Source organism: Desmodus rotundus, chromosome 6 (assembly GCF_022682495.2).
Source record: "Desmodus rotundus isolate HL8 chromosome 6, HLdesRot8A.1, whole genome shotgun sequence".
NCBI lineage: Eukaryota > Metazoa > Chordata > Mammalia > Chiroptera > Phyllostomidae > Desmodus > Desmodus rotundus.
Window position 1 is genome coordinate 144,987,745 of NC_071392.1, and position 14,976 is coordinate 145,002,720.

The following is a 14,976-nucleotide window of genomic DNA, read 5'->3' on the forward strand; positions in this document are numbered from 1 at the left end:
TCTCTCTAATGAGCTCTATGACTTTGGATAAGCCATGTCTGTCTGGGCCTGAGTGTCTGACTGATGGATGACCTGGGAACGGGAACGATTGCCCCAATCCATCCCACCCAGAAGCTGTGAGAAGCTGTTGAGATAATGGTGGTGAAGCTCTGTACCCGGTGAAAAATGCTGAAGGGCCGAGTCTAATGGATTCTATGGAGCATCTCCTTGCAAAAGGTATACAAACTCCAAACTTGCAATTTGCTTCCATTTGCTGGCACTCAGAAGATCAATATTTAATCAGCATGTACCCCCTACCCCCAAATTGGGAAGTAGCTCACAAGAAAAAAAGTCTAGTGAACTTTTTGAACTCTGACTAAGGAGTGAGAAAGTTTCTGTTCTGTCTCTCATCCATCCCTCTCACCATTATACACAGGAACAAACATATACGCAACTTTTGACCCCTGGAAGCCTTCCCATTTATTTGTAAAGAATGTATTTGTTGTTTATAAAAAATACTATATTTCTCTACATAATCTTTAAAATATTCATGACATTTAACCTACTAATTATATTTCTGGGAAACTATCCTAAAAAAATAATCTGCAATGCATACAAAGATTTATGAACTAGAATGTTCATAGTGGCATTATTTATAATACTGAAAATACTGGAAACAACTTAAATATCTAATTGTGAAGGAACAGTTAATAAATTACAAAATATCCATATGATGGATTATTATGCAGTCATTTAAAACAACATTAAAAAAATGTTATCCTCTGATGCTAAGTGAGAAAAAAACAAAGTCCAAAATTACATTTAGGTATGACCTCAGCTATGTAAATAAAAGACATTTTTAAAAAGACTAGAAGGAAATGTGCCAAAATGTTTGCAGTGGTTACCTCCGGGTGGTCAGACGATGAATGAATAAAATCTTTTGATTTGGTTTGTTTGAGGGTTGTTTTGGTTTTTGTTTGTCTTTTTTCTTTCTTTTTTTTGGGGGGGGCCTCTTTCATTTTCTACAATACTTAGGTATGACTTCAGTAGTGGGGGTTGGTGGGTAAATAGTAAACACAGGAAAAGAACTCAGAAGGAATAATGGCTAGTCCTGGTGTTCTAGAAAGTTTTGCATGCTAGGCCTCTCTCCTCTGATGTTAGGGGAACTGAGGCAGAGTTACTTACAGGAACCAGTGCCAAACTTCAGGAGTCCAGGTGACCCAGGTCACTGTTCCCCTCTACACGACACCATCATGGTTTGGAGACGGCCATCCTGCCCAGGGTTAAGTCCTTTTGCTCTCCTTAACCAGCTATGGGACCAGGGGCCAAAAAACCCATTTCTGTGACTTTGTTGCCTCTTCAGTAAAGGATGCTGATGGATAATGGTAGTTCCTAGCTGAGGAAACAGTGATTGATGATAGGGAATATATAAAATGAAGTCACTTTAATCAAGCTGATAAAATTATTAACGGTATGAAGGTTAAGATATAAGGAAAGAGTCCATCCTTGTTCTAACTAGCCCCAGGAACTTAATTTTTATTTAACTTTTCCTGTCTTGAGTCACTGCCTGGATATACATCTGACTTCAGGTAACCCTCCCCCGAAGGACCTTCATATCCAGGCCATCTGATTGCCCCCTCAATGACTCAACAGACACATCACCTTGACATCCATTATCCAGACACCCCTGAATGGCCGGAACTCCTGGCTCCCATCACCATGTCTGCCTGACATCTGACTCAGAACAGTCCTGGAGCAATCCTAGAGCCAAGCACGCAGGACTGATAACTCTCAAGGACACACTTTTTACTGTAATAACTTTTAACTTTTCTTTCTTCTTTAGAACGCTTCTGGGGTTTTGCCTGACTGTGTTCCAGGTTGCAAACTCCAAGGCCCTTGAATAAATCTTTATCATTTATTTCTAGCAAAACCTCTGGACTTTTTGAATTCATTCAACATAGCTCATTGAGTTTTTGTGAGGCTTAAATGGGTACTTAGCATAGTGCCTCTCACATAGTAAGCTGTCAGATGCTAGCTTTTATTATCTTCATTCTACCGCTACTAAGTACAGGCATGGGGAGCATATTTTTAATGCTTAGCTTGTGCTTTTAGTTGTGTAGTGTGCAAAGAGTCTAATTATATACTGATTCTCTCATTGTCATCCAGGGTAATGATTCATATGATACCGTAATTGTCTTTTCCTTACCCCACCCCCACTCCATTGTTAGGCCCTTTTGCATAGGGGCTGGACCTTGTTCTTGTCTCACCCTCCCAGCGTACGGAAGGCACAACTAAATTTTTTATTGAATAATAAGTTACGACTTAAATGATTAATAATAATTACTTCATTCTGGCTCTGCACAGACTTCCAAGTTTCTCACGAGTGAATCGTCTTCATTGGCCTTTACTCTGAGAATAACAACGTTGGCCCTGTGAGACCTTTGCCACCATCTTCCTGGGAACTAGCACTTTTTTTGAAGTTCAGTTTTTTCAGGTATAATTTCTATACATCAACATGCTCCTTTTTTTTTTTTTTTTAGTATATACGGCTATGAATTTTGGCAAATGCATATGATCAAATTCCACAATCGAAATCACCCCCAAAACTCCCCTCCTTTCTCCTGCCACTCCCAAGCCCTGCAATCACTGATCTGCTTTATGCTCCTGCAGTGTCGTCATATATATAGAACCATACGAAATGTAGCCTTTGGAGTCTGGCTTCTTTTATTCAGCATAATGCATGTTGCCTATGTATCAATAGTTCCTTTTTTACTGTTCAGTAGTATTCCATTGTGTGGATGTACAAGAGTTAATCTGTCCATTCACCAGTTGAAGAACATTTGGGTGTTTCCAGTTTTTGACGTTTATGAATAAAGTCACTATACTTGTAAATATGCAAGTTATATGTGAATATGTTTTCATTTTTCCAGAGTAAAAACTAAGAGAGGACTTGCCATATCTCATGGTTAAATACATATTTAACTTTGTTAGAAAACATAAACAGTATTTTGCAAAGTGGCTGTATGATTTGGCATTCCCACCAGCCATGTATGAGAGTTCCAGTTGCTCTGTATCCTCGCCAGGACTTGGTATTGTTGGTTCTTTTGATTTTAGCCATTCTAATAGCTGTGTAGTTCCCCAGCAACTCTCTTGCTCTTCAAATACTCCACGAAGGAACCAGGTCAGGATTATTGAATCCATTTTGATAGAAGAAATTAAAGCCTAAAGAGGGTCTTTTACTCAAGTCTCTTGATTATGTTCAAGATTTTAGTCTTTAGTTCTATTTTTGTTCCCTAAAAAAAAAAATCCAGAGAAAAAGCAAATCCCCCCCCAACCCTTGGACAACCCATAAATCTCTCGAAATCATTCATCCAATAACATTTATTGAGCACTTATTATGTGCTTGACATTTTCTAGAATCTACAAACACATAGATTCCTAAGACAAAGTTGCCACTATAACAATTAGGGTAGGGGACAGTGGGGGAAAAGAGAGACAGGGGTAGGAAGTGAGGAGAGAATCAAATGGCCAGTTGCGGAAGGTGATCACGTTTCTCAATGTGTGATTTTCTTTCTTAGCATGTTTAATGTGAAAGATTGCATTACTGTAATTGGCCTTTGCATGTTGAACCAGTCTGGCATACTGGGACAAATCCCACTTGGTCATGGTACACAATTCTTTTTACACATCGTTGTGTCAGACTTGCTAACATTTTGTTGAGAAATTTTACATCTATCTTCATGAGAGATTTTGGTCTGTAGTTTTCTTGTAATGTCTTTGCCTGGTTTGGTATCAGGGTAATGCTGGCCTCATATAATGAGGTAGGAATTATGTCTTCTGCTTCAATCCTCTGGAACAGATTGTAGAGAATTAGTATAATTTCTTCCTTAAATGAATTCACCAGTGAAACCTTCTGGGTCTGGTGCTTTCTGTTTTGAAAGGCTATTAATTATTGATTTAATTTTTTATGGATATAGGCCTATTCAATTTCTCTATTTCTTCTTGTGTCCCTTTGATAAATTAGGTCTTTCAGGCAATTGGTCTATTTCATCTAGGTTATCAAATTCATGGGCATAGAGTTGTTCATAGTATTTCTTTATTATCCTTTTAATGTCCATGTGACCTGTAGCAATGTTCTCTCTTTCAGTTCTGTTATTAGTAATTTGTGTTTTCTTCCCTCCTTTCTTAGTTGGCCTAGCTAGAGGCTTATTCATTTTATTGATCTTTTCAAAGAAGCAGCTTTTGATTTAATTGATTTTCTTCAATTTCTTATTTTAATTTTTATTGATTTCTGATCTAATTTTTATTATTTATTTTCTCCTGCTTACTTTGGATTTAATTTGCTCTTCTTTTTCTAGTTCCCTAAGGTGGAAGCACAGATTATTGACTTTGGATCTTTCTTCTTTTCTAATATATGCATTAAATGGTATAAATTTCCCTCTAAGCATTGCTTTCACTGTATCTCACATATTTCATATGTTGTGTTTTCATTTTCATTTATTTCAAAACAGTTTCTCTCTTGAGATTTCTTCTTTGTCTCATGTGTCATTTAGAAGTGTATTCTTTTATCTCCGTGAATTTTGAAATTTTTTAGTTATCTTTTTGTTATTGATTTCTAATTTAATTCCACTGGGGTCTAAGAGTCAACATTGCATGATTTCTATTCTTTTAAATTTGTTCAGGAGTAGTTTATGGCTCCGAATGTGGTCTGTAGTGGTGATCGTTCCATGTAGTTTTGAGGAGATATGTATTCTGCAGTTGGTGGTGAAGCAGTAGTCTGTAGATGTCAGTTATATCCGGCTGATTGATAACATTGTTGAGTTCAACTATCTTTCCTGATTTTCTGCCTGTTCTGATCTGTCCATTTGTAATAAAGAGGTTGAAGTCTCTGACTAGGTTAGAGAAGTCATCTTTTTCTCTGCAAATCTAAGTTCGTGCCTCACCCAGTTTGACGCTCTATTGTTAGATGCAGACGCATTAAGGATTGTTAGGAGGTTTTGGAATATTGACCCCTTTATCATTATGTAATACTCTTTTTTATGCCTGCTAACTTTTCTTGATTGGATGTCCGCTCTGTCTGAAATTAATATAGCTGCTCCCACTTTCCCTTGAATAGTGTTAGCATGGTATATTTTTCTCCATCATTTACTTTTAATCTACATATTCCTTATATCTAAAGTGAATTTCTTGTGTACAAAATACAATTGGATCTTGGCTTTTGATCCACTGTGATAATCTCTTTTTTAATTGGTATATTGTATATTGGTATAATTGGTAAATGATTATTGATGGAGTTGGATTAATATCTATCATATTTGTTACATTTTCCTATTTGTTGTCCTTGTTCTTTTTTCCTTTTTTTGTCTTCTACTCTTTTTCTGCCTTTTGTGGTTTTGTCTGAACATCTTAGATAATTCCATTTTCTCTTTTAGCATATTAGCTGCACTTTTAAAAATGTTTTTTTAGTGGTTGCCCTACAGTTTGCAATATAAATTTATAGCTAATTCAAGTCCACTTTTAAATAACACTCTACCACTTCCCAGGCAGTGTATTTTGTAATAACAAAATAATTCTATTTCCTCCCTCCTGTCCCTTGTATATAAGCACATATATATACACACACGTGTGTATATATACACAGTATATATGCTTTTACATATACGCTGATGCTTTCTTTGTTCTCAGGTGCTACGGATGCTGTTGATAACGAAGCGCGTCAGAGAGCCACTGCTCTTGGACGCCATTGAAAGGAATTGCTGCCATTTTTTGCCACATTTTCATACTTTGGACAATTTTTCTCAACAGTTACCAACGTTTTAAAAAATCAGGAAACTTATTATTGTTAAAGAGATCCTTACCCTGGCTTCTCTTGAAAAATTAGAAGGGCGGGAAATAGTAAGCCTAAGTTTCTCCATGGTGACAGCTGGCTAGAGATCAGTATTAGCTGCTCTTTTTAGGTAGAACATTAGTTCTCCATTTTGTCATAGTCACCAACCACTCAGTCCACATCACTCTTTTTTTTTTTTTTTTTAAGATTTTACTTATTTATTTTTAGAGGGAGGGGAAGGGAGGGAGAAAAAGAGGGAGAGAAACATCGATTGGTTGCCTCTTGTATGGGCCCTGACTGAGGACCGAACCCACAACCCAGATATGTGCCCCGCCCAGGGATCCAACCAGCAGCCTTTTGGTTTGTGAAACAACACCCAGCCAACTGAACCATGCCAGTAAGGGCTCATTCATTTACTTTCTAGGCACTTGATTTTGTTGTCCCTGCAAAAGGTGTGGAGACATAATACAGAATTTTGAGGAGGTGCATGAGAGAGCTGGCTATCCTATCTGATTCATTCAGGCACCGGGGCAGGGCGAGGAGGTGGCTTCACAAAAATGCAAGCTGGGCAGCTGCATCTGACCCCACTCTTAGAAAGGCCCTATCCTTAGCTTAATGCTCTGCTCTTGCTAGCTTGAAATTCTTAATAATTTTTGAACAAGAGGACCACACTCTCATTTTGTACGGAGACCAACAAAGCCTGTGGCTGGTCATGCAGCCTCCCCACTCTTAATGGTAACCTTCCCATCACCAGGTGCTAAGGACAGGGTGTGGAGGGGAAGATAATTCCAGGGTCAGGTATCTGGAGCGCACTTCAGAAACCGTCTCGTTCGGTAGACAAGGTAATTATTTCATCTTACAGCTAGAGCTACCAAAGTCCAGAAAGAGAAAATTGGCTTCCTCAAGGTCATGGCCAAATCCTGAAAAAGGAGCCAAATCGGAAGGTTCAAGTGATGAGTCTGCAAGGCAGTGAATACTAAGGCTGGCAGTGCGTTTATATATCTGCTGTACCTCAGCATACCAATGAGGAAATTCCTGTTTGTCACTTAGCTCAGTAAACTTTGATCTGCTTAAAGCTGAAGGAAGTGAATAAAACAGAAGTGGGGGGGGGGGCGGTTGGGAGTGAGGGGGGGTGATCTTTAAACAGGTCAAGAAAACTGTATAAAAGGCCCAGTTTGGGATAAAGATTGTGAAGGAGGAAAATGTCACATGTGAACTCCACCCGTGTTTGTTACAAAAGGCAGACCACCACCTCAAGTAAATTGCAAAAGGCAAAGGCATTCAGGGAATGCCAATATGCTGCCTGATTTAAAATGGCAATCAAGGTTCAAGGAAGCACGTAATTTCAGCTGGCCCCACTTAGCTGGAAAATAGCTCAATTACTTGTAGGTCCTGGTTGCTGTTTTTAGGTTAATGGCCGCATACACCCAGTGAGAGAGCCGAGTCCCTGCAGCTGGTTGAGTGGAAAGCTGTACTAGAATCTAGACAAATAAGTCAACTCCAGGTGGTCTTGCACCTGTTCACATCTGGGCTTGTGTTTTGGGCGGGGTGAAGCCTCCTCTCCCACGCATCCGCCCTCTCAAAGATAGTCAAGGAACATAGGCCTGGGCATAGAACTCCATCCCCACAGCTACTGTGCTTGGCTCAGTGAAGGGTATGTGCCCCTAAGATGGACCAATGAACATCCTCCCCAGGACTCTGACAGCCCTATCAAAAAGTAGCTTTCTTTTCTTCTGAGAAGGTGAACAGGGTTAATTTGGGGCTCTGAGTTGTTCTTTGGTACCATTGCAGGGAAAAGTCTGCCTGAAAATGAAGTCAAACAGTGGCAAGAGACAGAAAGAGAGAGACAAGCATCTAATAATGTTATTTGACTCTGTCCATCAAGCCATGTCTAAAGTAAACCAGCCCCTTGAACTTCTCATTTCCTCGAGCCCCCAGTTTTGTTTTCTTTTTCGTTTAAGCTTGTCTGGGTTAGGAGTCTGTCCCTTGTTGCTGAAAATGTCTCACTGATATAAAGGGCTTCTCCAACCTAGGCACCGTGTCAGGTGCCGGGATCACAACAGTGGACGAGACACATGTCACTCGTACATTTGTGGCGCTTAGAGTCCAGTGGGAGGATGGTAATAAGGAAGCAACTAACTGCACAAATAAATAAAATATAATAATTACACATCGGGGTTTGTAAACAAGAAGATCTAAGAAAGAACATAGGGGAGGAGGACTACTTTAGACAGTGTGGTGGGGAAAGGCTCTCCACTGAGTGCCTTTTAAGCTGAGAGTCAGTGGCATAAAGAATGGGGGAAGAGAGTTTCAGGCAGAGCAAACAGGAACTGCTCTTAGGCTTGAAAGGGCCTGATTCATTCAAGGAACTGAAAGAAGGTCTTCATTTATTCATCCATTCATCTATGTACCAAACGTCTACTAGGCGGTGGCTTGGTGCTAGGCACAGGGAGACAGAGATAAATAAAAGCAGTCCTGACAGCTTGGCAATACATACCGAAAGCCATAAAATGTTCACAGCGTTTGACTCAGCAATTCCACTTCTAGGAATGTAGTCAAAAGAAAAGCGGAGAAGGATGTCTACAGAGACATAGCTACAAGGATGTTCGCTGCAGCATTATTTATATTTTTAACTTTGGACTGAAATGCAACATACATACACACACTGTGTACACATACTGTACACACAGCTCAACCATTTTCACAACCTGGACACACCCACACGACTGATACCCAGATCGAGAAAGAGAACATGACCAGCAACCCACCGACCCCCTTTTGACCCCTTCTGGTCCTGAGTCCCCCTCCCGCTAAGGGTAACTGTTGGCCTGGTTTCTAATCGTATAGATTAATTTTGCGTCTGTTTGTACTTTGTATAAATGAAATCACACAGTATATGGTTTATGGGAGTGGGACTGTGGGAGTCGGGACGTCCTGGCTTCTTTCGCTTACTGTTATGTTTGTGAGAGTCCACTGTATTGTTGACGTAGTTATAGATTGGCTATTCTGCAGGGGGCGCTGTGAGTGGCATGTACCACAAGTTATTTATCTGTTCCGCTAATTATAGACCTTTGGGTACTTTCCAGACTGAGACTGTTATAAATTGTGCTGCCGTAAACATTCTTTTGGTTAACATATGTCTGCATTTCTTTGGGGTGAACACCCAGGAGTGACATAGCTGGGTTATAGAATTCTGGGTCATAGTATCTATCCACTTTAGAAAATATGGCTACACAGTCTAACAAAATGATTCCACGAAATTATACCCCACCAGCTTTTTAAGAGAGTTCTGGGTTCACTTGGTATTTTCCATTTATTTACTTACTTACTTACTTATTTATTTATATTGGTTTTAGAGAGAGAGGGCAAGGTGGAGACAGCCAGAGGGAAAGAGGCAGAGAGGGTTGTTCGCTTATTTATGCATTCACTGGTTGATTCTTCCATTTGCCCTGACCGGGGGTGGGGGCGGGGGCAGGTGGGGATCAAACCCGCAGCCTTGAAGACGACACTGTAACCAACTCAGTTACCTGGCCAGGGCAGCATTTTCCCTTTTTAAAACCTTTATACATCTGATGGCTGTGTCGATAATCTAATTGTGTTTTAATTTTCATTTCCTTAATAATGAATAACACTGCAAACTTCTTCAAATGATTATTGGGCATTGGATACCCTCTTTTCTGAAGAGTCTGTTCAGGTCTATTTCCCATTTTTTATTGACTGGTCTATTTTATTCTTATTGGTTTGTAGGAGTTCGACAGGCCATCAGTCAGATACATATGCAAACATCTTCTTCCACTTTATGAGGTGCCTTTTCACTCACTTTGGTGAGAAGAAATTCTCAGTATTAATATAGTCAAATTTATCAATTTGTTAATGGTTAGTATTTTTCGAGTCCTCAAGAAATTGTGTCCTACCCCAGGATCAGAAAAATGTTCTCCTATGTGTTTCTCTAAAAGCTCTACTGTTTTCATTTTACATTTAGATCTACAAGCTACCTGAGTTGATTTTTTTTTTTATGGCGTGAGGTACGAAAGGCATCTGAGGAGGAGGGAGGAAATGGTACAACAAGCAGTGAAGGGAGATAGAGAGATAGAGACAGACCACCCACAAGTGGCTGCCCTATCAGGCTAAGGGGTTGAGCCTGCATCCTGAGGGCAATGGGGAGCCACAGACAGATCAAAGGCAAGACAGATGGGCTTGATGGCCTTTGCTTCCCTTGCAAGGTGTGAGGCCTGAAGAATGCCATTACAGCAGGAAAAGTAGTCATATTTTCTGTCTCTGCACTGGACTCCATGAGCTCTTCAGTGGCTGTGAGGAGGAGAGTTTGGGGAATCTTTCACAATTATCTCCACAGAGGGTTTTCATGATTTTGACCATGACCCTCAGAAAGAAATACCTTTTACAATACAATTCAACTGAATTTCACTGAACTGTGTTTAGAAACAACACCAACAACAAAACACTGCCCTAGACTACTAACTCCGTGATGGCAATGACCATGACTGTATAATCCCTTTGATTATCACTGCAGCCTCTACGACTGGCACAATGCTCGCTCCACGGCGGGCCTGTAACATTACTATTATTACGAAGTATGTAGTTACTGAACAAATGAATAGATGGATGGACCAATAAATGATTCAAAATACCTTGCAGACTACAAAGAGTTGTACAGATGCAAACAAGTTCTGTTAGCATCCAACCTCAGAGCTATATTTATAAGACTGTATGTTGACAAATCACCAGAACAGGATGCTGAGGGCAGAGTAGAGCTGGGATTTAATACCAACAGTGGGTGGTGCCCCTGTACACACCATTGGAAACACTGATATTCCTTCCTGGGCCAGGCCTTTCTACGTCGCCCTGCTTCCTCTTTTACAGACCCTGAGTAATTTCGGTGGTATACAGGAGCATGAATCAGATACCAGATGAGAGGGCTTTCTTTGATGGCCCAAAGATTGTATCTCAGAGAGTGGAACAGAGGTACAAGGTTACCTTTTTCTCTGAATAAGGATCTGGGCTTGAAAAACACACTGCTGTAGATATCTTGAAAGTGCATTTGCCTCAGGGAGGTCATCGGGGATCATTTAAGCCCGTCATTTCCTCCCAGCCTCTTGAAGCTTATTGATCAGTATCAATTGCAAAGCTGCTCCCATAAGTTCTCAGTAACCCCTAAGTTCTCTAGGTAAAAAGCCAAGCTGAGGAACCAACTTTTAAAGGAGCAGTTTGCCCAAAGATTAGCAATGCTAACTGGGGCTGAGCAATGACTTCCTTCCTGTGTCAATATTTCTGCAAGGTTTGGGAATTAATATCCCATATGAAGAAAGGCTTGTCAGAAGAAAGAACTGTCTTTTTCAAAGAGCCAGAAACCTTTATGATGGATGAAGTCATCATGAAAAGACCTTTAGTCCAGGATTGCACTCACAGTTTCATAGTCTTAGATGACTGCATGGAGGTTTCCAGTGCAATCACATGGAGCCTTTTCATTCAACAGGCAAGCCAAGGGTCAAGACCAGGTTCTGAAGAAGCCTTAGGGTTCAGGATTGAGGGACTCTGGGACACAGGCAGACCTGTGTTGGAATCCAGTCTCCCTTCTTACGTGTTTTTTAAGTAATCACTTTGATCAAGTTAAAGAACACACTTCCCTGAGCTTCAGATTCCTCATCTGTAAGGTTTCAAAGGTGTTGTGAGGGTTAGAAGAAATATGGACAATAATTTAGCACCGTACCTGGCACAATGTAAGTATTGAATAAACAGTTCTGTTGCTGCTGCTGGTGGTGCTGCTGGTGGTGGTGGTGATAATCTTTGTTATTATTTTGTTCTAAATCGATATGAAGAAATATAAGATCAAGTTCATACTCAGCACCCAGTTGGGAAGACAAGCTGGATTCCCAAATAACCACAGGGGTGAGAATGACTAGCACATTCCTATCTCTTGCCTTTATCCATCTTGTTCCATCTACTGGAGAAGGCCTTTCGCACCATTTTCACCTTTTCAAACACAGCCAGACTTCATTTCAAATGCTGCTATTCCGTGAGGCTCTCCTCGGTCACTAAAATCAAGCAAGCTGTCCTGGGAGCCCCCGTGTCCCCACCCTCCGTTTGTGTGAGTCCCCTGCAACCCTTCAAGAAGCACCGCTTCCTACCTGAGCTCATTGGAGTGAGTTTCTGCTTCTTGCAAACAAAAGAGCTTTGATTCAGATAACTCCCATGAATGCAGTTTTAAACCTATTGAGTGTGAAGGTGTTGGAAACGCAAGGGAGGATGGAAACGAGCCAGACAGGGGTGCAATGTGGGAGTCATGGGCTGATCATGAGATCTCTGTGGAGGGAAAGGCAAAAGACTGCCAACATGACTAATTTCACAAAGAACTTAGGTAAATTCTGGTCCCACTATACGAAATCACACTACCCCTGAACACCTAGTGTGTGTGTGTTGTGGCCGGGCACTATTTAGGTACTGGCAGGGAATGCAAAGAAGGGTAAAGCACAGCCTCTGCCCTTGAGGAAATTACATGTTTACTGAGTACAGGTACAGATTAAGTGCAAGGATGACTATCTCGCAGCTCTTTCTGTCAGGGGTCTTAAAGCCTGAGACAGAACAGGACAAGATCACATCAAAGAATATACTCACCAGTACTTTGCAAATGGAAAATAGTTTTGTAAATATAATTGACGTTAGTGTCCAGACCAGGAATAATAACAGTCCAGAGTTATGTAGGACCTACTATGCCAAGCACAGTGACAAATCTTTTATACTCATTTATTCCCTGGAGGGAAAGAGTACCCTAGAAGTTGGTACTAATATCCCATTTTACAGATAATGAAATGGAGCCTCAGAGAGGCAATGTCCTTGTCCCAGGTCATGAAGCTCGTGATAGTAGATCCAAAAATAAACTCACGTTTATGTTTAGCAGATTTTTGACAGAAGTGCTAATGTAATTCAATGGGAAAAGGATGACCTTTTCAGTAAATGGTACTGGAACAACTGCATATCCATATGGAAAAAAAAAATTACCCGGAATTACAGAGCTAAAAGTAAAAGCTAAAACTACAAACGTCTAGAAAAAATTATAGGAGAAAATATTCACAACCTTGAGGCAGGCTGAGATTTCACAAACATGACATAAAAGTATAAACCACAGAGAAGAACTGATAAATTAGATTGCATCAAAATAACAAACCAAAAAAAACTTCTGCATTTTAAAAGACACTACTAAGAAACCGAAAGAGCAAACCACAATCTGGGAGAAAACATGTGCCGTGCAAATATTAGATAAAGAAAGGACTTGGAGCCAGAATATATACAGAACTGAAAAGTCAATAAAAAGAAAGTAATTTTAAAAAATAAGATTTGAACAGACCCTTCAAAAAAGATATATATATCTTTTTTCTATATATAAATGTATATTTATTTATATATATTTACATATATATATATATATATATAAATGATCAGCCAGCACGTGAGAAGATGTTCAATGTGATGCGTTATCAGGGAAAGACAAAGTAAAACCACTGGGAGATATCACTTTACCCCACTGAGAATGACTAAACTTCACTGACAATACCAGGTATTGGAAGGATGGGAAAGAGCTAGAACTTTTAGAGAGTCCACTCTCACAAACAGTTTGGCAGTTTCTTTTTAAGTTAAGCCTACACTCACTCTGTGACCAACAATTCCACACCTAGGTGTTTCCTCAAAAGAAATGAATGCTTGTGCCCACAAAAAGATTTTTATAGTTATATGCACCACGACTTTATTCATAATAATCAGAAACTGGCAAACTCAAATGGCTGGACAGATTGTGGCACATCCATACAATAGTATATTATTCAGCAGTAAAAAAGAACTGTAATATGTTCAACACTGATGAATCTCAAAAACATCTTTGCTGAGCAAAGGAGGTCCAAAACAAAATACTATGCACCTTATGATTCAATTTCTATGAAATTCTGGAAAATGGAAAACTAAGCTGCAATGACAGAGAGTAGGTTGGTGGTGGCCTGGGGTCGGGGAGGGAGAGAGGGTTGACCAGAAGGGGCAGATGAGAATTTCTCGCGACGGTGGAAGCATTCTCAGTCTGGACTGTCGTGGTTGTATGGTGCACTTGTCAGTACATTTGTATGTGCACTCAAAATGGGTGCATGTTATTACACCTCCAAAAAATGATTTTTTTTAAAAAAGAGCCGTGAAACACAGTGAATTGTTCCTTAAGCCCTGCAGCAGGGAGAGGCCTCCGTGGGTAGACCTGCAGGGGAAGAAACATGGGGGTGGGCAAGGGCAGGGAACCTTCAGGGAACATATCCGTCTGCCAAATCACTAGAGGTGGCAGCCCCTGCTCGGGTCCCAGCAGGCGTGGCATGCTGGCCCAGCGGCAGCAGGGTTGACCAAAGGACAGCAATCTGGAGCAAGTGGCCCCTTTTTTCCCACTCAGCTCCCTGGAATCTAGGTCAATAACCTGACTTAGTTCTGAGTTTTTCATGAATACCCTCATGGCCTCTCTCCTCCTCCTGCTTCTTGTGCCTCCTTACTCCTTAGGAGAATCTCTCTCTCTCTCTCTGGCTCCTGCTCAGCTGCCTGGGGCCCCTCAGCAGGTCCCTGGGCAGCATAGAAACTGTAATTGCCATTGACTCCCGAGCCCTCTGCCTTCTCCTTCAAGGAAGCCCCAGGAAAACAGTGGGTGGAATAAATCCCATTCTCCTAAGTACTGTTCTTTTAAAAAGCTGGAAAGTTGGGTTGAGGAGTTTGGGGCTATTATTAGCACCAAACACTATAAAAAGGAAATGCCACTGATAATCTTAGATGGCTGTATTTTTGTATGGGATAACTCAAGCTTCCTTCTTAGAGTTCCCAGTCATAAGAAATACTTAATAAAAATACTACCTCAGGTCATACCCTCAAACCCAGCTGAACATTGCTGAAATCCGTTGGGGCTAGTCAAGTCAGGACTGACTGGGAAAACGAAGACTGCATTTTTAGACCATTTTTATGGCTGCTCCCTTCTGAGTGCCTCAGGTCTGTCCTACCGGAGGGAAAGAACATGTACAAATATTTATTTGTTGGGACTATGTGGAGGCAGCATGGCAAAGGGGGTGGTATGAAGGCTCTAATCAGACTTACCCAAGCTTTGTCCCTGTGTGGCATCAGGCAAGTTGCTCAACCCTTCT